We start from the raw sequence: 13511 nt of genomic DNA, 5'->3' as shown, positions 1-13511 counted from the left end.
CCCACCCTCCGAGTCAATAAAAAAATAAAAAAATAAATAAACGTACCCGTAATGGGGGTGGTCCGGGCCATCCATCCTTCCTTCCTGTAGTGTCCGGCGCCATTCCGGGTGGAGGGTGAACCGGTCCGGGCTGTCCTTCTCCGGTGGTCATCTTCTCAACTCCGGGCAGGCTCCGGCCTAGTACGCTGCATAGACACCGCTACGCCGTGACGTCAGGTGCGTCGCTGCGCACGGGCGTCACTGCGCAGCGGCGTCTATGCAGCGTACTAGGCCGGAGCCTGCCCGGAGTGTAGAAGAGGACCCCCGGAGAAGAAAGACAGCCCGGACCGGTTCACCCTCCACCCGGAATGGCGGCGGACACTACAGGAAGGAAGGATGGATGGCCCGGACCACCCTGACAGGTAGGAGAGAGAAGCTGGTGGTGGCGGCGGCGGCCTATGGCCCCGCAAAAGCCACTGCAGTGCATTGATTTAAAGCGCCCACTTTAAATCAATGACCTGCAGCGGTGTCGAGGGGGGATAAATAGCCGATAACTTATACCGGAATATCGGTATAAGTTATCGGCTATTGGCCCTAACCTCCACCGATTATCGGTATCGGCCCTAAAAAACGATATCGGTCGATCCCTACTTGGCACACATATTACTAATATGTCAACAAGAAACATAGGATAGGTGATTTAACCCTTACTCACCCCCATTTGCCAGGGGCGGGGTTTTTATTTAAAGGCCCATACAAGTCTATGGGAAATATAACTACCCCCATTTGTGAGGGTCAGGGTTTTTGTTTAAAGTCCCATGCAAATCAATGGGAAATGTATGTTCCCACATAACTTCCGTACGGCTGGAGATATTTCAATACCTGGTACACATATTAGAGGTCATGACAGGAGGTTGGGACATGACAGGAGGTCGGGACATGACAACAATATATGAGGACGGGATATGAAGTCAAAAGCTTCCTCTGTTGATTTTCCTCCACAACAAGGATCAGGAAGGAAAAACCGGGCATCGCCGGGTACTCAGCTAGTTTATTATAAAAATACCTCTTTTCCTTCTCTCACAGAGTTAGAAATCCTCTATGGGGAAGGGGGCGTGTTCTTCCCATGTTGTGGTGGAAGGTGATTGGTGTGTGTGCTCATGCAGCCTTGTCAATGACTCATGGACAAGCCTGATGCTGCTGCAGGACTGGTTAGTGCCCTAGTAGGTATGGGGACCACTAGTAGTGGAATTTTCAAGAGCAGTTTTTTTTTTTTTTTAAATATTTAAAAAAAAAAATTAAAAAATTTAAACTTAGAACAACCATATTACAGTTATTTAATTATCAGTAACAACATATAATACGTTTTTGGCTCTGACACAGCCCATTTAAATCTAAGCAATTCACAAATTCGTATAACTTTCATCAGTAGACTTTTTCCCCCAGAGTACCCCTTTAATTGAAATTGAGAAGACAAAATAAAAGCAGACAAAAGTAGAAAAAGGAAGGTATGAATGGGATTTTTTAAAGTTTGTTTTGTGACTTAGATTTTTTTAATGTTCCTAAAACATCTAGAGTATTTGCTATGCCTATTCTGAGCTCTTTATTTACCAGGTTTAGGAATGAGCACAAAAAATGACTTTGCTAAAAAGTGCTTGAGCAATAAACTTCCTGATTATTGTGTTATCTTGGCAAAACATCCTGTAGCCTTAGGCTGCTTTCACACCATAAAGTTCTTCTGTTTTAAAGAGCCGTTTTAATGTTCCGTTATGAAAACCCTTAAAAAACGGCCATTATAACCAGTCATAGTCCGTTAATAATGGACGTTATTTGTGACTGGAGAAAAAAAATGGTACAGGCACTATTTTTCTCCCGTCACAAAATAACGTCCCTTATTAATAACAGGCTATGACGGGCTAAAACGTATCATGTAAAAATCCCATAGACTTTAATGGGATTTTGTAACAGCCGTTTTTAAGGGTTTTCATAAAGGAACGTAATAACGTCTCTTTAAAAACGGAAGAACTTTATAGTGTAAAAGCAGTCTAACTCTACAACAATGCTGCTTTGATGGTATGCTTCCATCTGTACAATGGAATAACGTGTACGGAGCAAACATAAAAAGGTGCATGCTAACACACAACTGAAGTTTTAGTTACTTGTTAAAAAGATATACCGTATATCATAACCTGTAAACCTCAGAAAAATACAATAAACTAAAAATCTAAAACCAGGTAAAAGAAAACTACTTAACTGGTCTTTTGCTGGCCAGCATTCTGATACCCTTGTCTCTAAGTTACTGTACTGTACACATTCAAGTTTAATTAAAGACTTTACCTCTTTGAATACAAAGCAGAGTAAGGCCTGTACAGACACCAAACAACTCAAGCTCAATGGCCATGATGTAAAATTTATACCAGAGCAAGATCAGGGATTTTGTAAAGTAACGTAAACTGGACAACATCATGGATAAAGTAAGACAGCAAGGTGGCTAAATGTTCAACACAGATTCAAACCTAGGTTAGGTGCTGCAAAGCAACCAGGAGCGACACTTGCAAATATATGTTAAGCCTTAGATATGTCATTATTGTGCAATACGCAGCACTGCTCATCTAGGCACAGAATCTAGTCTTAAGCCTCATCCACTTTAATCATCATAAACGTCTCATAGTAGAGTGTTTGTCAACCTCCTCTAGCTAAGCACCCCCATGCGATATATTCCAACCGAGTACCTAGGGGCGTAGCTATAGAGGTAGTAGCCGCGCAGAAGCCCTGGTGCCTAAGGGGGCAAAGCACATCTCATCTGCCCCATAACAAACCAGTATCATAATTGACATATGGGGCCCTGTTGCAGATTTTGCATCAGGGCCAGAACCTAAAAGCTACTCCTCTGCGAATCCCCCCAAGGTAGCAATCAGCTATCAATGTTAACTAAAGACTAAAAACTTACACTGCCACAATAGGTTCCATTTGTTTAAAGTCTCTCTCACTCTGGGGGAGATTTAATAAAAACCTGTCCAGAGGAAAATTTGCTGTGTTGCCCATAGCAACAAATCAGATTACTTCTTTCATTTTTGAAAAGTCCTCTGAAAAATAAAAAGAAGAAATCTGATTGGTTGCTATGGGCAACTCAGCAAATTTTCCTCTGGACAGGTTTTAATAAATCTCCCCCTCTGAGTGTAGGATGACGGCTACTGGGAGGTGTTGGGGGAGGGCAGGCACAGGAACAATGTTTGGCACCTCAGAGTGTTGCTGAATGCAAATTTGTGACATTTGGGTCCCAGTGAAGCCCTATTCACACGGGGAAAAAAAAAAATTTTGTGCAAAACTGTTGAAAGAAAAGGAAAAAGCACAGCATTTCCATTGCAGCAGAGTCCCATCGTTTTCAAAGAAATTCTGCTCCCCGTGCACATAGCAGAATTTCCACAGCAGAAACATCTAACGCGGAAATTCAAATTCTGTCCTCCACAGAATTCATGTCCATTATTTCTGCCGAATCTGCTTACGGTAGATAAGCATTGCAGTCTATTTCTGAGCAGGTCCTAGCACTGACTGAAAAGTCGGCGACTGCCGTGGACATAATGTCCGGATGGGATTTTTCTGGTCTGGAATTCCACAAAAACGTTGCCATGTGAATAGGGCCTTACAATATTGTGCAGGGCGGAGGCTGATGAGGCCACTGCGGGAAGGAAGGAGAGTGTGTGGCCTCAGGAAAAGCATTGATTGTTGCTTTGGGAAATTGCCGAATGCTAGTATTCAAACACTAGTATTGTGGCACACATCCCGGGGGTAAGTATACAGCAGGTTAAGAACCACTGCCATAGGGGTTGTTATGCTTTTTCATGTCTTTAAATTGCATATATTTCTGTTGTATTTCCTTCTTTTTGTTATTTCTGGCTTTGTGCTTAACTTATTTTATGCAATATTCTCCAAATGTGATGCAATAAGCCCGGACACCAGGAAGAAGACTAGGCTCGGGCCTGTTACATGACACGGCCACTCAACGTATCACAGGCCAACGTGTTAGGCTCCAGAATGCCGAAGAAGACTGGTGTCCAGAAGATAGGAGAGTGAGGCGTCGGAAGGTGAGTTTGCCATTTTAAATTTTGGCAGAATGGCAAAAAAATAAAAATAAAAAAATAAAATCAGTGGAGTAGCCATTTAAAACCTTAATGAATGGTAAAGGACAAATGGTATAATTTGTATTCACATGAAGTCCCTTTTTCATTGTTTCATCACAGAAGCAAAATAGGTGCATTAAAGGGAATATCGCATGAAGACAACTTTAACCCTACCCAACTGCTGCAGGGAAAATTCAGAGCCATACAGCCATCCATGGAAGGGCTGGGTGTACCAGAAAGGAACATGCTGATATTCGGTGGCAAACTGGATCAGAGGGGGATTCTGAAGAGGTGACCTCCTGTATCATGTCCATATGCTTTATTAAAGGAAAACTGTCACATGTCCACAGGTACTGATTGATAGTGTGGGGGGCACTGATTCATATGATCCCTACCTTGCCCGGATCGGCCCGGCCGTTCGCCCGCAATCTTAGTTTTTCTATATATCAAATGTGGCTGTAACTGGCATGGGCTGGGTTTTCCGGAGCCTAGTGGCACTGTGATGTCAGCGCCGCCCGCTTATCAATATTCATCCCCCTCCCTCTGGCTCTCCCTTTCCCCGGTGCACTGCGGAAGGGCAGCGCTGACATCACAGTGCCACTAGGCTCCTGAAAACCCCAACCGTGCCAGTTACAGCCACATTTGCATATAGAGAAAAACTAAGATTGCGGGCGAACGGCTGGACGTATCCAGGCAAGGTAGGGATAATATGAATCAGCGTCCACCGCACTATCCGTCAGTGTGGTTAGTGCAGGAGTGAACATGTGACCGTTTTCCTTTAAACAACCCATTAAAGCAGTGGTTCTCAACCTTTTTGGCAACTGTTCCCCCAAAGGCTGAAAGTAAGTCCGCGGGTACCCCCCTCGAGTGGAACTTTCACGCGAGGGGTACCCGCGGACAAAAGGCGTGTTCTTACCTTTATACTAATGCATTCCCCCTCCATCTTAATCCCCTTGTGCCATTATTATCCAATATGGCAAAAGGGAATCAGAGGGAGGGTGGAATAATGGCAAAAGGGGATCAGAGGGAGGGGGGAATAATAGAACAAGGGGATTATGATGGAGGGAGGGAAATGGCGCAAGAGATTAAGATGGAGGGGGAGAGGGATAATGGTGGAGGGGGGGGGGATGAGGAGTAATAAAGCACAAGGCATTAAGATGGAGGGGGAGAGGGATAATGGCGGAGGGGGGGATGGGGAGTAATAAAGCGCAAGGCATTAAGATGGAGGGGAAAAGGGATAATGACGGAGGGGGGATGGGGAGTAATAAAGCACAAGGCATTAAGATGGAGGGGGAAAGGGATAATGGCGGAGGGGGGGATGGGGAATAATAAAGCACAAGGCATTAAAATTTACTCCCCATCCCCCCCACCATTATTCCTCTCCCCCTCCATCTTAATGCCTTGTGCTCCGTCCAATACATCCCCCCTTCCGTCCCATAGAGTCCCCCTCCGTCCAATACATCCCCCCTCCTTCCAATACAGTTGTTATTAACTTTTTTTTTTCATTCTACCTGGCCTCCTGTGGGACCCTGTTTGCTGCTACTTGCATGGCCGGTATTTGACAGCGGTTCGCGTACCCCCAAACAACCCCTGGCGTACCCCTAGGGGTACGCGTACCCCGGGTTGAGAACCCAGGCATTAAAGCATGTCAGTAGTTTCCTCAATGAATAAGGATGAGGAAAATGTATAGCAAAGCCTCTGAGATAACCACTTAAAACTGCTAATAAAATGGTCTTCAAAAGCTGGCCAGTCTGCTTACCGTATATACTCGAGTATAAGCCGAGTTTTTCAGCACGATTTTTCGTGCTGAAAACACCCCCCTCGGCTTATACTCGAGTGAACTCCCCCCACCCGCAGTGGTCTTCAACCTGCGGACTTCCAGAGGTTTCAAAACTACATCTCCCAGCAAGCCCGGGCAGCCATCGGCTGTCCGGGCTTGCTGGGAGTTGTAGTTTTGAAACCTCCGGAGGTCCGCAGGTTGAAGACAACTGCGGCCTTCAACATCATCCAGCCCCCTCTCACCCCCTTTAGTTCTGAATACTCACCTCCGCTCGGCGCTGGTCCGGTCCTGCAGGACTGTCCGGTGAGGAGGTGGTCCGGTGGGATAGTGGTTCCGGGCTGCTATCTTCACCGGGGAGGCCTCTTCTAAGCGCTTCGGGCCCGGCCTCAGAATAGTCACGTTGCCGTGACAATGACGCAGAGGTGCGTTCATTGCCAACGTACTCCTGCGTCATTGTCAAGGCAACGCCTCTATTCCGGGCCGGAAGCGCGGAGAAGAGGCGCCCCCGGTGAAGATAGCAGCCCGGACCACCTCCTCACCGGACCACCTCCTCTCCGGACAGCCCTGCAGGACCGGACCAGCGCCGAGCGGAGGTGAGTACTCAGAACTAAAGGGGGTGAGAGGGGGCTGGATGATGTTGAAGGCCGCAGTGGTCTTCAACCTGCGGACCTCCGGAGGTTTCAAAACTACAACTCCCAGCAAGCCCGGACAGCCGATGGCTGCCCGGGCTTGCTGGGAGTTGTAGTTTTGAAACCTCTGGAGGTCCGCAGGTTGAAGACCACTGAGGGCGAATGATGAGAAGAGGATGATGAAGGGGGGTGGGGATGATGAAGGGGGTGTGTGGGATGATTACAAGGGGATGATGAAGGGGGGATGTGTGGGATGATAAGGGGATGATGAAGGGGGGATGTGCGGGATGATAAGGGGATGATGAAGGGGGGATGTGTGGGATGATAAGGGGATGATGAAGGGGGGATGTGTGGGATGATAAGGGGATGATGAAGGGGGGGATGTGTGGGATGATGACAAGGGGATGATGATGAGGATGTTAATGACGGGTCTGGATGATGACAGGGGGGGATGAGGTATTTCCCACCCTAGGCTTATACTCGAGTCAATAACTTTTCCTGGGATTTTGGGTTGAAATTAGGGGTCTCGGCTTATACTCGGGTCGGCTTATACTCGAGTATATACGGTAGCTTATAATGAGTATTTGACAAAGAAAATCTGACCTGGATAAAGGAGCGGGTGGTCTTCTTAAAGGGATGGGAGTCTAAATTTTTAAACGGTATATATACATTTGCTCTGTATGATAAAACAAGGATAATACTGCAAGAAAAAAAAAAACAGCAACAGAAAACTAACCAAGCAGGAAGGAAGACTGGCCTGACTTTCTTCTTTTCATCCCAGTCCCTCAGTATAGAAGTCTAAATGCGAAAAGCAATAGAGGGAAATAAAGAGGGAATGTTAAGTTCAGAAAGAGTATTCAGAGCTGAATAGGGAAAAGCATTTCTTATGACAGAAGGAAAACATAGGTAGAAGGATACAGAACAGGGTAGGGATGTCTGGTTGCTCATATGGAAACTTATTATATTCCAACAAGGTAAAAAGTATATTAGTTCTTGCACAACTGTCATTTTTTTTTCTATGTAGAAGAAAAAAAATGTAAATACTTGTATGAGTTTCTACAAATGTACAATGCAGTACATCTGGGAAGGGTAAGTACTGCCGTGTTCCCAGTAGGGCTGTTCCACAGTACATGTGGTGCCTGCACATGTTCCACTATACATTATTCTGCACAGTAAAAAATAAAAAATAAATATATAAATAAGTAAAAAAAAACTACTTGTCTGGTAACTTTACAGATTGTATCTGATGCCTATTATTACGCAGTTTTCATGTAACTAACGCCGCTGGTTGAAAACCACTGGCATACTATACTGTGTGTCCTATGTCTTCCTTGCATCAGGCGGCCTGCTCTGTACCATGTCCTGCTGCTTCTGTCATTGCTACAGTTTCTCCTCTGTCCTCTAGGGTAGTGGTGTTCAACCTGCGGACCTCCAGATGTTGCAAAACTACAACTCCCAGCATGCCCGGACAGCAAAACTACAACTCCCAGCTGGGAGTTGTAGTTTTGCAACATCTGGAGGTCCGCAGGTTGAAGATCACTGCTTTAGGGGCTGTGCATGAACACTGGCTGAGACTTATAGGGCCAGTGTGCACTCCCTATTAGATTTCCAGCCAATTCCTGCTGGGCACCACCTATAAAAGAGCACTCCTCCCTTCCTGTGGTGCCTGAGCAATATTGCAGGTTTCTACAGTGAAGGTCCCTGTCTGCGGTGCAGTGTTCTGCACCTGAGCTATCCTGCTTTGCTGTTACAGCACCTGCCTGCTAAGTCACCTAAGGCTGGGTTCACATCCCGTTTTGTCCCATACAGGACCGCATACGGCAGGGGCAGCAGAAAACTTGCGCTCCCGTATGCCTTCGTATGCGGTCCCATATGTAATTCATTTCAATGAGTCGACCGGAGTGAAACGCTGACTCCGGTCGGCTCATTTTTGCCCCGTATGCGGTTTTCCCACAGCACCTAAAATCATGGTCGACTACGATTTTAGGTCCGGTGGAAAACCGCATACGGGGCAAAAATGAGCCGACCGGAGTCAGCGTCTCACTCCGGTCAGCTCATTGAAATGAATTACATACGGGACTGCATACGGGAGCACACGTTTTCAGCTCCCCCTGCCGTATGCGGTCCCATATGGGACAAAACGTGATGTGAACCCAGCCTAATTCAGCTCTGCTGCATCTGTTTGCCCCATTCTGCAAGTTTGGCCAGCTGCTACTGGTGACACAGTGGGACACCGGAGGGGCGTGACACTATCTTTGTTCAATGTGAAATCGGCTTAGTAAGGGGGAAATGCTGCTCTAAGAAAAAACTGATGTTTTAAAATGATAGACACCTTGGACCCGCTTGTAACTGACAGCTAAATGTATATGTCATTGGGACGTGGGTTCACATCTACCATGTGGCTTCTTTTACAAGTGAAAGTCGCAACGCAAATGTCAACATAACCTAGGGAATGTTTTTTGCACCTTATTTCCTGTCTCACGGCAGTCTGATGGAAATAGCTCCAACACATGCTGAAACAAAAGTTTGAGTACGGTATATCAGCACTCACCGTAACCAGGGTTTTTTTTTTTTTTATATTCTAAGGGATATACTCCCAAAGATTTGCATGTTCCAATGTAATCACAATTGGGAAAATTGCTATAGACACACAGAACCAGTCCAGACCAATTTTAAACTAGAATAAAATGTTTTCCATATTCCCTCACTGCTGTAACCAGTGTACAACAACCACTTGTCAGGACCAGCAGGGTGGTAGCGGTCAGCATTGGGGTCCTGGAAACAATCCTGAGCAAGGAAAAAACCTGCGTGGAATTACTGCACTTGCGGATTTTATCTCCCGCACTGATCGGTTAAGTGGTTTCACTGTATTTGTATGTATGTTTAAGACACTAATGGTATAGAGTAGTGGTCTCCAACCTGCGGACCTCCAGATGTTGCCAAACTACAATTCCCAGCATGCCCGGACAGCCAACGGCTGTCCGGGCATGCTGGGAGTTGTAGTTTTGCAACATCTGGAGGTCCGCAGGTTGAAGACCACAGGTATAGAGGATGGGATGAACCCGTTTGTGTGTGTGGGCATCCACCTGGCAAATGAAGTTCAACGTACAAAGTTATGAATACATCACATGTCTTAGGAGGGGTAAAACCATAAGTGTCACTGGTAGAGAAGGATCTGGGTACTTGTACATTGTACACTACAGAATAGCATGCAATGTCCGGCAGCTGCTTCTAAGGCCAACAGGATATGGTCATGGACTTGGAGGGCTGGGACATAATACTACCACTTTATAAAGCATCGGTATTGCCTCACCATGAATATGCTGTTCAGTTTTGGGCATCGGTTTATAGAAAGGATGGACTGGAACTGGAAAAGGTTAAAAAGATAAACAACTAAACTAATAGGGGCATCAAACATCTTAATTATGATAAAATATTAAAATAATTCAATTTGTTTAGTCTTAAGAAAAAACGTTTAAGGGGAATATGATCAACTTATTTAAAGGAGTACTGCAGTGTAAGACACTTATCCCCTATTCACAGGATAGGGGATAAGTGTCTGGTCGCGGGGGGTCCCAGCGGTCAGACCCCCCGTGATCAGACAAACACTTATCCCATATCCTGCGGATCTCCTGCACGGGGACCCAGCATTGCCGCATCTGTGCGCAGATCGACGACACCCCCCCCCTCCCCATACAGCTCTATGGGAGAGGTGGGGATGCACAAATGCTGTATTTCCACCTCTCTCATAGAGATACATAGAAAGGGCGTGTCGGCCACATACAGGAGATCGCGGGGGTCACAGCGTGCCGCCCCCCCCCGATCATACACTTATCCCATATCCTGAGGATAGGGGATAAGTGTCTTACACTGCTGATCTCCTTTAAGTACCGTATATAAATGGTCCATACAAAGATATGGGGGGAAAAAAACTTTTCATGGTAAGACCCCTTTAAAAGACAAGTGGAAGACAAGAGAAAAATAGAATCACATCCCCTCTACTTGATTCCCACACACCCCTCCCCTTCATCCATATTCCACCCTCTTGGGTTGACACTCTATTAAAAATAAATTGTAGTATATAAAACAGAGTATAAAGAAGATATAAAGATGTGTTTGGCTTCACTATTACACATTTGTGATGCAATCAATACACAGGAAATATTGTGGGATAAAAAAAATAAAAAAAAATGAAGAAAAAAAAATAGATAACCGGAACTGTCAAAAAGACTTGGTTGAAAGAACAGGACCTTGATCTAAGCACTCCCTTCAAGCTCTGCCTAGGTCGAATTTTGCTCTGTAAAAAGATAGACGGTTGAGTGTTGTGGAACAGAATCTAAAATCATCAGATGTTACAGTACTACACCCATTTTACCACTTCCTTTTAACCAGCAAGCTTCCAGCACATCTGTCACCGAGTAGGAATAAATACAGACTTAAAAGACACAACCAAGTGTAGACAGGAGTTTTCATACATCACAGTAACAAGAATCATCATCATCACTGTCCACTAAAGGTGATACCATTTTTAACCCCTTAAGGACTCAGCCCATTGACAATTTTATTTTTCCATTTTTGTTTTTTTCCTTCTTGCCTTCTAAAAATCTTAACTCTTACATTTTCATCCACAGACTAGTATGAGGGCTTGTTTTTTGTGCGACCAGTTGTCCTTTGTAATGACATCACTCATTTTACCATAAAATGTATGGTGCAACCAAAAAAAATACTATTTGTGTGGGGAAATTGATAAGAAAACCGCAATTTTGCAAGGTTTCATTTTCATGCTGTGCCCTTTACGGTAAAATAGACATGTTTTTTTTATTCTGTGCATTAATACGATTAAAATGATACCCATGATTACATACTTTTCTATTATACCGCTTAAAAAAAATAAATCACAAACTTTTTAACCAAATTAGTGCATTTAAAATCCCTCTATTTTGCTGACCTATAACGTTTTCATTTTTCTGTATAAGCGGCGGTATGAAGGCTCATTTTTTGCGCTGTGATCTAATTTTTTTGACACCACATAATAATATAAATATATATATACACACACACACATATATACATATACACATACATATATAACTTTGAATACATTTGTTATCAATTTTTTTTGGGAACAAAAGTTTATTAAAAAAAGCGGCAATTTTGGACTTTTTTTAACGTTCACCGAATGGGATAATTAACATTATATTTTAAATAGTTCGGATATTTACGCACACGGCGCTGCCAAATATATGTTTATAAAAAAAAAATGTTTACTTTTTTGGGGGTAAAATGGACAACTTACATTTTTATTGGGGGAGGGAATTTTTTCAACTTTTTTTTTACCTTTATTTTTACACTTTAATAGTCCTCATAGGGGACTATTTATTAGGGATCGACCGATATCGTTTTTTTAGGGCCGATACCGATAATCGGTGCAGGTTAGGGCCGATAGCCGATAACTTATACCGATATTCTGGTATAAGTTATCGGCTATTTAACCCCCTGCGACACCGCTGCAGATCATTGATTTAAAGCGGGCGCTTTAAATCAATGATCTGCAGTGGCTTTTGCGGGGCCATAGGCTGCCGCCGCCACCTGCTTCTCTCCCCCTACCTGTCAGGGTAGTCCGGGCCATTCTTCCTTCCTTCCTGTAGTGTCCGGGGGCGTTCCGGGTGAAGAGTGAACTGGTCCGGGCTGTCCTTCTCCGGCGGTCATCTTCTCCACTCCGGGCAGGCTCCGGCCTAGTACGCTGCATAGACGCCGCTGCGCAGCGACGCCCGTGCGCAGCGACGCACCTGACGTCACGGCGTCTATGCAGTGTACTAGGCCGGAGCCTGCCCGGAGTGGAGAAGATGACCGCCGGAGAAAAAGGACAGCCCGGACCGGTTCACTCTTCACCCGGAACGCCCTACAGGAAGGAAGGATGGATGGCCCGGACCACCCCCATTACGTTACATTTTTTTATTGACTCGGAGGGTGGGGGAGGGGCCCGTCCGGTATAGCGGTATGGGCAAAAATCCATACCGGTATACCGCCCAGCATCACGGTGGGCGGTGCGGTGGGTCGGGGGTGCGGTGCGGCAGGTCGGATGGGTGGCGGTCGCGGTGCGGGCGGTGCGGGGCATTATCGGCAAGGTAATTGCCGATACCGATAATGCCCAAAATCGTGATTATGGGCAGATAATATCGGCCATACCGATAATCGGTCGATCCCTACTATTTATAGCAATCATTTCATCGCTAATACTGTTCATGCATAGGATATAGCACTGGTCAGTATTATCGGCTATCTTCTGCTCTGGTCGGCTCGATCTCAGACCAGAGATCAGGTGAGGGGACCTCCGTCCGCCACTACAGACTATCAGATTGCCGCAGCAGCGCTGCGGGCGATCTGATCGTCCACATTAAGTGCTGCACTTCTGCAGATGCAGTGATCTGTATTGATCACGGCATGTGAGGGTTAATGACAGACATCTGTGCGATTGCGGATGTCGGCCATTACCGGCAGGTCCCTGGCTGCTATCAGCAGCCGGGACCTGCCGCGCATGGTTAATAAAAGACAACACACTTATACATATGTCCTTAAAGGATATGAAGACATCATACAGGACAGGAATGTAGGCCCCCCCCATTTTTTTTAATAATCCTTTGTTATACTACATTACCCTTGGAGATAGAAATGTATCATTGCAGCATCAACCTACATTAATAGTCGATAACCTAAGAAGTCACACAGTATTAGCTTAAGTGGTGACAGGATAGAATGTAAAAAAATAACAAACCCCTTTAAAGCCCCATATAGGACCATAGGGACAGAGACAGGTGAAATTCCAAAACAATACAAAGAACTATGCTCTAAAAGTTATATAACAATATTTTGTTAAAGCATAGGTCCGAAGTGATGATAACAACTACTGTTTTTAACAAGAGGTAAATGATTGTGTTAAGCGTTCCAGGACTACCTCCTTCATGACATCAGAAGAGATCCCATTCTAGACACCCAGAGACA

The 13511-nt window shown here is 45.2% G+C and overlaps 1 protein-coding gene across 7 annotated transcripts in view; it reads right to left on the bottom strand.

Moving 5' to 3' along the window:
- The window catches only part of LOC130356623 (serine/threonine-protein kinase 38), a 68787-nt gene that overhangs the window by 30448 nt on the left and 24828 nt on the right, over positions 1–13511 (bottom strand). The gene's annotated exons all lie outside the window — the stretch shown is intronic.

The sequence above is a fragment of the Hyla sarda genome, chromosome 2 (genome assembly GCF_029499605.1).
Source record: "Hyla sarda isolate aHylSar1 chromosome 2, aHylSar1.hap1, whole genome shotgun sequence".
In the NCBI taxonomy this organism is placed as follows: Eukaryota; Metazoa; Chordata; class Amphibia; order Anura; family Hylidae; genus Hyla; species Hyla sarda.
Note: the sequence above shows the minus strand (reverse complement) of the source record. Positions and strands in the feature narration are given on the sequence as shown.